Below are 14180 nucleotides of genomic sequence, written 5' to 3' on the forward strand. Positions count from 1 at the left end.
TCTATATATATAAGTACCGTCCGTCTGTCTGTCTGTCTGTCTGTCTGTCTGTCTGTATGTACGCGAACTACTCATTCGTTAGTGGACCGAATTTTTACCAAAAGTATATGAAACAGGGGTAGAATTCCCGGGGATGAAAATGTCGTGGCCATTTTTTTTGCTACCGATTTTCTGGAAACCGATTTTTCTAATTCTTCTAATTTTCGGGAAATAATGACTAAATTTAAAAGAATTATATATGAAACAGGGGTAGAATTTTCCGGGGAATGCTATAAAGTGTATAATTTTTCGTTACCGATCTTTTTGGAAGCCGATCTTTGGAACGTCTGTCTGTCTGTCTGTTTGTCTGTACGCGAACTACTCATTCGTTAGTGGACCAAATTTTTACCAAAAGTATATGAAATAGGGGTAGAATTTTCCGGGGATAAAAATGACGCGGCTTTTTTTTTGTTACCCATCTTTTTGGAAATTGGTTCCGAAATTTTTTCAAATTTTACGAGAATTAATTGACCAAATCTTAAAAACGTGTATATGAAGTAAGGGTAGAATGTCCCAGAGAGTGCCATAAAGTGTACACGTTTTCGTTACCAATCTTTTTGGAAACCGGACTCATTTGTTAGTGGACCAAATTTTTACCAAAAGTATATGAAATAGGGGTAGAATTTTCCGGGAATGCAATAATGTGGTTAATTTTTCGTTACCGATCTTTTTAGAAACCGGTTCCAAAATTTTTTTAAATTTTACGAGAATTAATTGACCAAATCTCAAAGACGTGTATATGAAGTAAGGGTAGAATATGTCCCAAAGAGTGCCATAAAGTGTACACGTTTTCGTTACCGATCTTTTTGGAAACAGGTTACAAAATTTTACCAACTTTTCGGGAATTAATTGACCGAATCTCAAAGACGTGTATATGCTGATTTTTTTGAAACCGCGAGTTTAATTTTTCATTAATGTACTGATTTATTTGAAACGTTTCCGATTTTTGTTTAAAAAAATCTGCGTGATTTTAAAAAAAAATGTACATTAGAAGACGGTCAGGATGATCTATTGCTAAGAGCAGCACTAAATTATGAAATGGAAGAAGCTGCAAAGGCAAAAAAAATAAATCTTTTTTTTTATAATTTTTGGGAATTAAATCGTTCATAGGTCAATTAGTTTTAAATGAAATATGTTGTATGTAGAATTTGTTACCGATTTTCTAGAAACCGGTTTTTCCAATTTTTCGGGAAATAATTGACCAAATTTAAAAGAGTTATATATGAAACAGGGGTAGAATTTTCCGGGGAGTGCTATAAAGTGTATAATTTTTGTTACCGATCTTTTTGGAAGCCGATATAAAAAATTTTTTAAATTTTTTGGGAATTAACCAGTTACTTCAATTCGTGACTGTCGCGAACGCGTAAGACCGGTTTTTGGAAACCACGAAATTTTTCCACGTTCTCGAAAAATAACAAGTAGTTTGCGTCAGACAGACAGACATACAGACGTCAGGTACTTATATATATAGATAGAGGTAGAAAAAACTAAAGAATGTAATAGAATTAGAAAACGTGCTAATAGTAAAGTGGTTTACACGTTCTGTAAAAAAAAAATATACGTGATTGCACCAATTTCCGCAAACTTTGAGATATCAAGCTGAATTTTTTATGGATAATTTTTTTAATGGATAATTTTTATGGATAATTTTTTGTTACCACGTTTTAGAAACCGGTTTGGAAATTATTAAAATTTTGAGAAATAATAAGTATTACGTGACCGATTTTTTTGAAACCAATGCTAAAATTTTTTAAATTTTTGGAGGATAAGTTTAATTTTTTATTAATGGATCAATTTTCTTGAAACCGGTGCCAAAATTTTTCTAATTTTTTGTTGATGATTTTGATGAAATTGGTACCAAAAGATTACTAATTTTATGGAGATGGCTACTATGGGATTAAAAATTGGGTTTTATGGGGTTCTATTGGTGCTCCTACGTAATGAGTGAGTTTGGGGAGAGGAAAATAGATTTTGAGCCCGCGCGAAGCGCGGGCGAAAAATCTAGTAGGATATATGTTGCATGGAAACGTGAAGCCTGATGAAATATCAACGTAAGTATTACTTTTTAAAATTATTATTATTATTTTTTTTTTTTAATAAACCATTAATCTATTTTGTTTTTCTACAGTTTTAGAAGGCTGGTGGATCGTGGGAGGGGTCGGTGGGAGTCTGGCATAACCACCCACCTCGCCCCGGGGTGGGGGTATCCAATGCAGGATTTCCCTTCGGAGAAAAAAGGTACTCGGACCCAGGAAAAAAAAAGGCCCAGTGGACCCAAGTGATCTTGCAAGCTTGAAGACTGCCTCTACCCGCCTCTATTGTTTGAGTCACGTAAACATTGCTATCTATTTGAGATTGAAGCAAAAATGTAAATTACGAATAAAAATTGAATATTATCATAAATAGTGGCAAAATTATTTTTCAATCTCTCTTCCGTTTTCATCTAACATTAGCCTCCTCTATGTTTAAATTATATATATGTTGCGGTAAAATGTCCTTTTTAATTATATAAACGGTTCATTTCAAATTTAAAGAATTAATAAAATTATTAAAAGATAGATAAAAACTTTTATCTAAAATAGAATAATCTCATCACGGCACGTATGAACTTGTCCGTTCCTGTCTTCCACCCCCATTTCCCCACTATGGGGACTCTATAGTTTAAGTCACGTAAAATATGGTTTTTTGTTAATTTTTTTTTTGTTAAACGTAGACCTAGGAAAAAAAAAAGGTCTTCGACGCCATCTCTTCCTGCGTGCAACTCCATAGTTTAAGTCATGTAAATTTCTTTTAAATTAAATGATTATATTAATTAAATTAGGTTATAAATAATTAAATTATGTTATAAATAATTAAATTAGGTTATAAAAAAGGCTACGCCGGTTCTGGATCAAGGCGTGGTGCTCGCGCGGGGTGCGGGGCGAGGGGATCTCGGCGGCGCGGGGATCTCGGCGTGGTGAGGGGATGACGTCATCGGTGTTGCCGCCGAGATCCCCGCGCCGCCGAGATCCCCTCGCCCCGCACCCCGCGCGAGCACCACGCCTTGATCCAGAACCGGCGTAGCCTTACTACTACACGGAGAAAATTGTTACGGTTGTTACAACAATGTTCTCTATGATTAAAAGAGAAATGGATGTAAATTCAAGTTAAATTGATATTACATTCAATGTAGCTGTTAAGATATGCCCATTTATACAGTTGTCATAACCGTAGTTCTTACGATACGTAACATTCGGTTATAATACCCTCGTATATGGTTGCCTCAACCAAAGGATTATTGCTATCCCTCTTATGTGGTCTGCAGCACAATTATTATGGTTGAGAGATCCATAAGATATAGCTGCACGGTACAGCACTGAATCACTGCATGATTGAGAGTTTAGTTCCATTGCGCGCGCAAAAGAATTTCTGCATAGAATAAAGTGGATTTGATAAGGATGTTTTAACTTTAAGGCCTATCTACATAAGACGCAGAACGCGAGTCGCAAGCACACACACAGTCTACATGTCAAACCTCTTTGTGTATAGAGATTAGATTGACATGTAGACTGTGCGTGTGTCTTGCGACTCGCGTTCTGCGTCTTATGTAGATAGGCCTTTATAAATATACTTTTTTCATAAATATATTTGCGAACACAAAATTTCATAATGAGCCGACACTGGTTTCTGACATTCACCCGACATTATAAGAAATATTATATCATATATCCAATTCAAAATTTTATTACTCTTTTTAAACTGAATTTGTTTCTTAAGATGATTTTTGAAAAATTATATATTTGCGCTGGTTGACATATGTAGACTAAATATAACACTAACATTAAATTAAGAAGTGGTCTACCACGTAAGGCAGTTGGCTCACGATCCAGAGGTCCCGAGTTCGAATCCCACCAAGGTGAGTGTGTTTTTATGTGTTTTTAAATACGAGAAAATATTTATAATCATAGACTGCATCTTAAGAAACAAATTTAGTTAAAAAATAGTAATAAAATTTTGAAATAAATAATTTTTTTTTGTCGGGTGAATATTTGTTCATTATGGTTGTAACATCCATATATTATGGTTGCAACATCCATATAGTAGCTACCCTCACTAAAGTTAGGGCAACCATATGGAAACCATAGGTCACTTCCAGAGTACTATGGTTTCCATAACCCTTTTGTATGGATGGGCGAAAATTAACAGCATTATTCTGTTGTAGCAACCGTAACTTTTTCTCCGTGTAATATATATTCTCTAAATTTTATAGAGTGGTTTTGCTACTAATATAATAGAGTGATTGCGATAGTCACTCCAAAAAAGAGGGTTCTCACTTTAATTTGAGTAAATGCGGGCACTCATCAGATAGAAGTGATGTTTTTACTCTAGAGCGGTTACACTGTTGAAAAATTTTTGTAGTTTTGTTAAAAAAGGTCCTTGTTACAATTTTTGTGTAAAATAATCAACACACAGAGGAAAGTCCTTTATTATAAGATAATATATCTATTTTGTGTGATTATCGGAAGTCTATGTGCAGAATTGAAAAATGTAGTAGGTCATTTTGAAGGAAATTTAATCAGCTTTAAGATGCTAAAATGCAAAATCTAATTTAAATATTATTTTTTCTGAAAATTAGAAAAATGTAAAAAATGAGCTTAATGCAAAATCGAAAAAGTGTGCTCCTAATATGAGATACCCCGAAAAATCGCTAATAAAGTGCAAAATACATCAGTATTGCAATTAGAAAACTTTATTTAATGTCTCTGAAATACAAATGTAATGGAGAAGCTTATTTGCAATAATCGCAAACCCACTTATACTAAATATTTCCAGCGCAGCCAGTGTGCGCTCAGCATGAGCATGCGATCACCATCTGCACACTTTTATAAGTTCGTATAAACCTTCCTTTAACTTTAACATAGTATTTTCCCTCTTTTTATCACTGTACAATAACCTTTATATTCTAGCAATGATTGTCACTCGAGCATAGGCTATCTCATATTAGGAGTAGCCCTGGATATCTCATATTATACGGACCCCACGCCTTGCGGTTTTGCGATCACCAAATTTGTCCTCTACAATTAAGCAACTCAACATATTTTGTATTTTCCTATTAATACGACCTTACTCTATCGCTGTATACAGAACTCATTGTCAAATATTTATTTATTATATAATAAACAAGGTTCACACACAAAGTTCCTTCATGGAACTTGACAATATCCAAATTCACAATTTTAACAAGATATTTGTAACGAGTGCATGCACGATCGAACAATAAATTTTCTACTAAATAGGTTTTACCCCAAAGACAATAAGTTTATGGTGGAACCAACAGATAGAACCTATATACTTGATTGGAGTGATACGATCTCGTTCTAAAGCTATAGTAAATCACGATTCGTTAAAGATCGATTGATAAATGACTCTATAACAGAGTGAAATTTTACTTAAAATTGTACAGTAACATAATTTAGTCCAACTTTAACTTATAGAACGTAATTTTACACTTTCTTATTAGAGTGGCGAATTACTTAAAGTGCAAAAACTCAATATTCACTTTTCGTCACACTTGCATTTCATTTGTTTTAAGTGATATTTTACTCTTCGACTTTTAGAGAGTAACGAGAATTTTTGCGAAGGATATGTTATCAAGCTGCGAAAGCTACATGTAAGTAACGCTTATCAGTAGACGAAAATAATGAACAATATAATGAAGCAGTCACATAGCAAGCGACAAAATCTGGCAATTTGGTTTTATTATTATTTTTAAAAAATATTATGTAAATCGTCGTAGAAGCGATATGTTGTAATTGCACTATCGTTCAACTTGACGAGTTTTGCGCGTCAAATCCTGTTGCAAATTGCGCAAACAAAAGACGTGATAACAATCGAAAGTCGTATTATGTCATAGCGCGGATATACATCAGCTTTTCCACGACACGTAAATACGTTATGAATTATGGGATCTATATAAAAGCGAGGAATGTCTGCGTCGATCCAACCAGTACGTTTGTGTATCAAAGCGAACTACGATGATTAAGCTGTTCCTTATTACGCTGCTTTGTGTGGCGGTGGTAAGAAATCAATAACAATTTATTTATAATCTTGGAATGGAGCGATGCGTAAATTAAGCGCATTAATATGGATATTATAACCTAAACAGCACCATGTCCAAAATCGGGACACAAGACGTCTTTTAGCCACCTTTTCGTAAGATGTCTAAAAAATGTCTAAAATATGGTCTTTTAGATGTCTTATGTCCCGCTTTTGTACATGCGTGCTGCTTGGAAAGTTAAATATATATGAAGTCGCGTTTTAATAACAAGATTGAAGTTGGACTTCCCGAAGATACGTACGAAAATAATCAAGTATTTAAAAAATTTGTTATATTTGTCATATACCTTTTTTAACGCAATGAGAAGAAGAATAAAGAGAGAGAAAGTAGATATAAGAACAAACTATTTATAGCTCTTATATTATCAAAAACAGAAAACAAAATAATATAGGTAAATAATATATTGTTCTAAATAATGCTTTTACAAGTAATTCTCGAAAATGTTCGAAACACTCGATTAATTTCACGAAATAATACCAATTGTTTAGAGTCGTATAATTAGCGTTGTTAATATTTCAATATTGTCCAATATGATTATATTCATAATAAAACATTTAACTTTCTTTTTAGCTCGCCAATTCACCGATCGAAGACATTAAGCATCAAGTAAGTATGATTGAACGTTCTGTAATTTCTCGAAATACTGCCACAAAAATTTGTCAAATTTAATTCAAATTTTCAATATGTGAATAGTTTTTTCATACTCCCGTCGAATAATTCTTGCGATAATATAATTCTTATTTAAAGATGATGAAGATAGAAGAAGACATAATTGCACAGGCTGCAAGAACTGCACAGACTTTAATGGGTCAAGGTAGTTCTTTAGTGCGACGTATGATACAACAACAACCACCTTCGGGACTATCTCCGATATCACCTCCGAAAGGATCTTCGGGAACATCTTCGGGATCATCTCTAAGACAATAGGAATAAACTTTGGTAGATATTTTACAAATTGAGGATTTCGATCCTTCAACGAACTCATTAATAATATTCGATCTAATTCGATAGATTATACAATCAATTAAAAAAAATGTCATTTACGGTCTGTGCTAGATCTTGGTAGCCTAATGATAATATTGTGTGAATTTTGTATGTTTTTTTTCCAAATTCAGTAAACTACGTCTTTAAAACACAGTTCTTTGTTAGAATAGTTAATCCACATAATTAAATCGATTATCAATTAAGTTCGCAGTATCCTGGCTGGGGTAATATCTTTCGTGATAAATTCTTTACAGTGATTTTAACTCAAATTAAAGTAAGGAATTCATAATATTATTAATTAATATATAGTTATTAGGTGTGAGAAGCGTCAAATCTTAATTCCGCATAATCTAAAATTGGCAACATGTTAAAGATTGAAAAACGTGGTCGGGGCTATCTGTCCTATTTTTGATGGGGCAATGTGTCCACACTTCAATGACGGATTGCTCTTTTATTAATAGATAATGGTGCGTATAACTACAAAAGAAAGACTTTCATTAGGACGGATAAGGTAGACATATCTAATAAAATTATACTTAGAAAGATTAAAAAAATAAAAATTGGGCGAGAATCTTTTCGTAAAAACAGCGTTAGACTTTGGAATAAATGTTCGGGCTCTCACTCGCTACTGTAAAAAAGTGACCTACGAGCAGCTTGATTCTGAGATTCAAGAATCGTCATCAAATTTTTATTTAAAAAATACACGTCAAGTTAAATATATGAGTTTGTCTTAAATTATTGAGTATTTTTTATTTTAAACGCTGCCGAGGATAAAGTAAAGGCCCCAAATAAAAAAAAATTAAAGAATTGAGAGGACAAAAGAAACTCATCACATTGATTTTGCAACGGACTCAAAATCAGTTTGATGCCACCGTATATAAAGAAAAGTCACCTCTACGCAGGAATCCTGTAAAAAAATCTACACAAAGTGCCTGCTCTGACTCCAACGACTAGGCAGTTTTTTTCAATATTACATATTAATAATAAATAATATTATAAATAAGTATAAAAATTAATATAAATAATGTGTTTTTTATTATGTGGACAGATAGCCCCATGGGGCTATAATACCGACATTTTAAAAATACGCGCATAACTTTTTATTGGCTTTATTTAAAAATCCTCTTCCAAAGTTAAAGTATGTGCGTTAATGCTTTTCACGCTGGTCGATTTTATACCGAGATTTTATACCGAGAACGAAAATAATTTCAGAAATGTAGATAATAAGACGTCAACACTCGTGACAACTTTGCTTTATATAAAAATTCTACAATTTGTTGTTACAAAATGAGACCAGCGTGAAAGGTGGATTACATAAAAAAATACCATACCATTTTCAGAATAATAAAAAAGTTATGCGTAGAAAGTTTTATTGTCGTGCAATGTAAGTACTATAACCTTATCTATTCTTGTCTATATCCTTGTCTATACAATTAAGGACAGATATAGGCCAGTAACACGGAAAACGATCGAAATTATCGACATTTTCGGAGTTCGGCCTTTGGTTTAGGATTCTCTCTTAACTGGTTAATTTTACAAAATTGCAAATGTAAAAATTAATATTATTCAATTCCTTTCATTATTCTACGTATTAAAGTAAACTCATCGAAAAGTGAATACTTTACAAGATATTTCTTATTATTTTATATTAAAAATATCGTGACAAAAATATCTCAGGAAATTCTTAACGAAAGATAGCTTTATTATAGTGTTAAACTGGCCCAATTAAACTGGACCATTAAATAATTCATGTTTATGCAAGGCAAAATTATTTGGCATATTTACAATATTACTATTAAAAAATACAAAATTTATAAAATAATAAGATAAGATTGAAAAACTAGCGGGAATGGATGAAATATGGCGGACCAATTAAAAGTGGTAGCCGTATGGCGTCACTTTGATTAAAGGCTCTCTAATTACCAGTTGTGGCACGTTTTATTTTTTGCCCAAATATGAGTTATTACCAGTGAACTGGTTAAATCCTACAACTTTGTTTAAAACGTTTTTCCATATTTTCCATATTTTTCGAGATATTTGACTGTTCCAGGACTTTTGGGACACCCTGTATAGCACATTAATTAAAATAGTAGAAATAGATATGTGAACATTAATTATCGGTAGTTCTACTGTTAAAAAACAACGCGCGCGTCAAAAATTAATCTTGTGAATTTATTTCGCAGGTCTCTTACGGATATTGTGTACGGTCTACTGTAAAATAGAAGATGATTAGATTTCACTTAACACTCTATCACATATTTTACTAAATTATTCGCACGGCTAAGAAGAACCCCGATTGTTTTAGGGTAATAAAACTTGACACTGCAGAGAGGTTTTTATTATTGCTTAAACTGATCCTATTTATTTATTTCCCTATATCTTATTTTCTAAATCAAAACAATTCGCGAAAGTCTTTTTTATCTTTCGTATATAAGATACTTTCATTATTAAATTCTTATCCTTCCCCTCCTCTTTTTTAGTTCTTTTTTCAATATTTTTCTAATATATATATTTTTGAATAAACAAAAATCCTGATTATTTTGTACATTTTACTGTCGAGATAATATACTATTGAACATCGCAAGAAAATTAGCTCGTGTATTTGCACAGGCTTGAAATATATTCTCGCCGAAACTAAACTACATGCAACGATTTGCCTTGATTGATTGCGTGATCTGGCCGACATGTACGATGTCAATTCCAGATTTAAAATTCTCGTCGACATTGCGCACGTGAAAGAAGAATACTTAATTATTCCGCATTTCGCCTTTACGCATAATTTTATGTGGCGCACGTAAATTAACGCAAATCGATACAAGCAGACATAATAAATAAATTCACTCATTTAATCTATTGACCCAGACAGCACATAACACTAAAAGATAACGAAAAAGATGTCTTTATTAAGTTATCTTTTCAACAAAGCGAAAAAATGTGTAAAAGACACCTTTTAATGTTATTGAAAAAGATATTGTAAAAAAGTTGACAAAAATATATCTTTTTTGTGATATCTTTTTCAATAACATTAAAAGATATGTTTTAATCTTATCGAAAAAGATGACATAAAAAAAGATATCTTTTCATTATCTTTTTTATGTCTTTCGGTAAAGACAAAAAACCTTGTTAAATATAAATAACTCAATATATCGATTAAAAAAGTGAAAACTGTTTTATTTAGCTGTATTGTATTTGCAAAGATAATTCCGGTCATATCATCCCGTCAGTATTATTTATAGCCATATTGGCAGCGTTCAAAAATATAAGTAGTTGACCGTTGAATGCGTAGCTATTTTCAATTCCCTTCAAGCTGCAATCGGCGATCGGTGTGCCCGGCGATCTCAAGAAAGCGTAAGAAACAATCGGTAATCCAAGTTAATCCTTCTTCCTTAAATATTAATTATACAAAATGTCAAATATAAAGTTAGAAAAAATTATGGTAAATACGCATAAATAGTGCTACCTCACGTACGACCTTGACCTTGACATATATTGTCAAGATCATCGTTCTGACAGAGTAACCTTGATTTTGAAAAAAGTGGCGATCACAATCCGTTCGAAAGTTATGAAGCATTAAAGTTTCCATTTTGTACAATACGAAATTACAATACAATGCCAATATCACTCGCGGGTGTTGACTCTATGTGGTTTTTGTCCAGTGCTTTGAATGTCAACGTGAAGAAATTCAAACAAGCGCGAGTAAACGGTGGGAGTAACTATGACTCTCTTAAGGATCGAACAAAAGTTATGCTGGATCACATATCCAAAGTTGTTTTAGGCAACCTGACTAGGCAAACTTACATAAGTTAATGTAAAATAAAAGGAAAGGAAAGGATTCTGTCGTTAGGTTGATAAGTGAATAATACAGTTTCCTTAAAGATCAGATATTTAATGTGGAATACAAGACGTGTGAAAAGATATGTTACGTGACGCTAGTGTAAATGCGGACTGACATATATATATATGTAGAAGAGAAAAGAAGACTATCAAAGCGTTCACAAACGCCCGTTTTCATCGCCCATGCACATGAAGACTCTCTTCTGGGCTCCCTTCTCAACACTCCCACTGAGACCTCGGGTGTGTCAAAAGTCAAAAGTCAAAAGTTTTAATTTATTGAATCGAGGCCCGGTAGTCCTTTGGTTAACAGGTCTGTTAGCTGGTTCTCTGTTGGACAATACTTGACAAATATTTTGCCTGATTCAACTACTCTTCGTATATACTTATATTTAATGTCCACGTGCTTCGTTCGTTGATGAAACGCCTGGTTTGCGCTCAACTGGATTGCTGCTTGATTATCCAAGTTTAGTTCGATTGGATCCATTTCCTCTTCTTGAACGCCATAAAAAGTTGTCAGCATTTGTTGCAGCCACTCAACTTCTTGTGCTGCCTCTGATGCAGCCATCAGCTTTGCCTCTGCGGTCGATAGAGTTACTATCTTTTGTCGACGAGATGCCCAAGCCACTGGTACACCATTCATGACTGCAATGTACCCAGAGGTAGATCGACGTTCATCTTCGTCTCCTGCAAAATCTGCATCTGAAAAACAAATACACTCTCATTTTGGCATTATATCATTGAATGAAATCCCTTCGTTAAGACCCTTAGGAATACAAAGATACATACCACTTGGGTTAAGTTAGGTAACACAATTTTGTTTTATTTTTTAAGAGTAGTTGCACTACAATCATTTTTCAAAGCAATATATATATTATCTTTGTAGTTGGCGTAATTTAAAGATTTCATATATTTTTTTGAAACAACATATCACTTAGGTTGAGTTAGGTAACGGAATTTTGTGATATAATTTTGTTAAGGAGAAATAAGGCTACTACCACTTAGGTTGGTACGTATCACTTGGATTGAGTTTGGTAATTTTGTGATATAATAATAATTTTGTTAAGGTATATATGTATGTATTATATATATATATACCTATATATATTCTCTCTTTGTAATTGGCGCAGTATTAAAAGATTTCACATAATTTTTCTTAAATAAATACCACTTGTTATTTAAGTTTTTTTAGGTAGATATCACTTGGATTGAATAAAGTAACAATTTTGTAACATAATAATTTTGTTAAGAAAAATTAAAGCTACTACCACCTAGGTTAGAATAGATTTTATTTATTTTTTAATTTAAAATTAATAATACTATATACCACTTAGTTTTTTTTTCGAGGTAGCAACCACGCGTGTACTTGGCGCCTTTTTTTACCTTTTTTGAAAAAGGTAATTTTGAACTGATATCATGCATTTTGTAGTGTTGCGCATCCTCTTCTAAAAAGAGCATGTCGTCGATACTCGAATCTATCGAAATAATATTCGTTATTTGAGTACCAGTAAAATTTAATAAGTTTTCGATTGCTTCCGTTTTATAAAAAGAAATTGCGCAAGCATCTCCGGTAAAACCTTGCAAAAATTTTTTTAAAAATATTTCTACGATTTTTTGTTACTGACAATGGGTTATCGTAGATTGAAATAAAAAATGAGAATTTTTACTTTGATTGCTCATAACTCTCTTAAAATCGCAATTCAAAAAACAGATTCTTAAAGCTGAAACTTTGCTTTATTGAACGGTATAATTGCCAAATTTTTTAAAATAACATGTAGGGTAGACCGGGGCACGTTGTCACACATTTTTTTCAATATTTTTTGTATTTTTTACATTCAATATTTGAGAGTACTGTGATATGCCAAAATTTCGAGTGAACTCTCAGCTTCAATTGGACAGTATCGAATTTGTGTGATTGTTACTCTACAGTTGTTACATAACAATAAATAACGACAGGTCGCTTGTGACAACGTGCCCCGTGACCGGGGCACGTTGTCACATCAAATGTAATTGCATGCAAAATGTTATCCAAACTGTATTCAACGTAAATATCAATATATTATAGTGCGCTGCAATGTAAAAAAGTAAAATCCTTCACAGAAACATTTATTTTATTTCAAAAAAGTACAAAAAGCACGAAGTTTTCGTCTTAACCTAAATACAAGAATTCCACTCGAATGCGCAACTTATTGATACACATTTTTTTTTATAATCATATCGGTGATTAAACATAAAATATTTTTACTCGTTATCGTCATCCGAAGATTCGCAATAGTTGGTTTCGTTCGTGACAACGTGCCCCGAGGGCATTTTTTTACTCCAAACAGTCTCATGGCACGTTTGATTTTTTTTGGAGTTATCCCTTGGTTGAGGGAAAATTGGTGTCTTCAGTCCCTCCCTGGAACTATATAGCACATCGGTACTTGAACTGCTCGCATATAATATCTATATTATCCTTCCTATTCTTTTGATGTAGTTGTATATGCTTCTCATTGTCGTCCATTCCTTTCTTCTTATTATTTTTGTCACGTCGATTTCCTCTCTCATTCCTTTGGCCCTGAGCTCTCTATCCAGCCCAGATAGCAATGCCTGATGATCAGATTTCATTACGTCATGATCTACTGATATTGATCGAAATGTGATGTATGTCTTGTGATCATATTGTGATGATACACATCATGAGTACAAGTTAACATGTATATGAGGAAATATATGAGCTCAGATATTCACGTTACTTAGCCAACTCATGATAATCACATGCTGACCCTGGTGGAAATAATTTTACAACAATTACCGCGAGCGCTAGTACCGCACGCTGCCGCGACGCGGCTATACCACGCGTCACTTTCTCGTAATAAAAAATCATCACGCACTAGTATAAGAGGCGAGCTTGTGAGAAGCCTAATTACAATGTTCTTTGCTGCAGATCAGCTTGTGATACCTTTGGTAATTTTTGGATAAATTGTTGGATACGTCTTACTTATTTATTTACATGTTTTTAAATAATTTTATTAAGTATGAAATATTTAAAATTGTTGTCATTTCTTGAGTTTTATATGCACACAATATGCAGTATTTCATTGAACATTTATGTGTTCATTATGTCACTATTTTGTAAATTTTTATAGATTTCATAACATTTCTGCATTCTGAGCAACATATGAGCCCGCATCTGTGTCTATTCTTGCATTCATGTTTTTAATAAACGTGAGTACAATATGTACTCAGA

The sequence above is a fragment of the Temnothorax longispinosus genome, chromosome 10, assembly GCF_030848805.1.
Source record: "Temnothorax longispinosus isolate EJ_2023e chromosome 10, Tlon_JGU_v1, whole genome shotgun sequence".
In the NCBI taxonomy this organism is placed as follows: Eukaryota; Metazoa; Arthropoda; class Insecta; order Hymenoptera; family Formicidae; genus Temnothorax; species Temnothorax longispinosus.